Source organism: Pleurodeles waltl, chromosome 11 (genome assembly GCF_031143425.1).
Source record: "Pleurodeles waltl isolate 20211129_DDA chromosome 11, aPleWal1.hap1.20221129, whole genome shotgun sequence".
In the NCBI taxonomy this organism is placed as follows: domain Eukaryota; kingdom Metazoa; phylum Chordata; class Amphibia; order Caudata; family Salamandridae; genus Pleurodeles; species Pleurodeles waltl.
The window spans coordinates 233,550,371-233,552,279 of NC_090450.1; positions in this window are offsets into that span (position 1 = coordinate 233,550,371).

Consider the following 1,909-nt stretch of genomic DNA (forward strand, 5'->3'; position numbering starts at 1 on the left):
CACCGACCACGGGAGCACCGCCAACAGGCTGGCGGTGCTCCCACGAGCATTCTGACCGCGGAGGTTCAGCCGCGGTCAGAAGCGGCAAGTCGGCGGGCTCCCGCTGACTTACCGCTGCTCGGGGGAATCCTTCATGACGGCGGAGCGCGCTCCGCCGCCATGAGGATTCTGACAGCCCCTACCGCCATCCTGTTCATGGCGGGAAACCCGCCATGAACAGGATGGCGGTAGGGGGTGCCGCGGGGCCCCTGGGGGCCCCTGCCGTGCCCATGCCAATGGCATGGGCACGGCAGGGGCCCCCGTAAGAGGGCCCCGCAAAGTATTTCAGTGTCTGCCATGCAGACACTGAAATACGCGACGGGTGCAAACTGCACCCGTCGCACCCCTGCAACTACGCCGGCTCAATTCTGAGCCGGCGTCCTCGTTGCAGGGGCATTTCCTCTGGGCCGGCGGGCGCTCTTTCGGAGAGCGCCCGCCGGCCCAGAGGAAATGTTAGAATGGCCGCCCCGGTCTTGTGATCGCGGTGCGGTCATTTGGCGGCGGAACCTTGGCGGACGGCCTCCGCCGTCCGCCAAGGTTAAAATCAGGGCCATAGTGATTGCACGTCTGTCAAAAACCTTTATGAATTCATCTGCAAAACGACATCAGTTATATAAAAGAGGACTGTCTAATCGGACTAATGGCACTGCCCAAGTAGCTGCATCGCTATTCAGATGTGATATAAGGAATGCAATGTATGGTGTTAAAACTGGCCCTATCTTCATGCCCTTATTTTTAACGCCATAAACATGGATTGATATGAAACAATAAATGTTAAAATGTTTGTAATGTGTGTCAGCCATTTACTATCTCTTATTTCACTTGTTTTACTTAATGCTCAATTCCCCAAGAGAGTTAGCTGTTTCATCATGTTGTGTTTCTGTGGCATTGTATTGCTCTTTTTTTTTTTAAAGATGTTTTTTATTGAGTCAAATACAAGAACATTAACTTAACATTGCCAGGACAGAGCTATGCAGTTGTGAATATATATGCATAAGGAATATTGTACTTGTAAATGCATATTTAAACATGTACATGAATTAGGAATATACAGCAATATAGTATCAAAGACTCCAAGTTTGAATAAAGAAAGAAGAAAGAGAGAGGGAGAGGGAGAAAAGCTTTAGGGATAGAAAAGGGAATCAAGTGATAGCCATGTGGAAAGAGAGGCAATAGGCATTTGTTACAGCGAATGCAAGGTGAAATAAGTATATATAAGAAGAAAAACAGGAAATATATTGACATTTTTTTAAAAGGAGGAGAAAAATCAATTTCCTTCGCAGTGCGTGAGAGATAGTTACTTAATGGCAACCATAGCTGATGACGTTTGAAGAAAGTTCCTGTTGAATCAAGCTTGTAGCTGTCAAGTCTATGATGATAACATACAGAATTCCACCACTGTCTGAGAGTAATGTTCTCCGAAGATTTCCAGTTAGAAGTAATAATAGAGATTGCAATAGAAAGCAAAAGGTCCACCAATTTTCCAAGAGGCCTGAATGAACTCCAGATATCGTGTACGCCTCCTAAAAACAGTAATTCATATGACATTGGTAAGGAGATCTGAGCTATTGCTGAAATGCGAGACCATATTGAGGACCAAAAAGTAGAATGGGATGGACAGGAAAAAAACATGTGAAAGTCAGTACCCTGCTGAGTGTGGCAGCGCCAACAAATGTCATTTTGTGCAAGTTTGAATTTGTAAAGGCGTTTAGGAGTGTAGAAAAGTCTATTATAAAAAAAATATAGGGTCTGTGTGAGGCTTGCAGTGCGTGCAGTGGAATGTATCTTATACTATATTCTATCCCATAAAGAAGTTGGCCAAACAACACCAAGATCTGATTCCCACAATGTCTCAATAGGTGATTTGAGT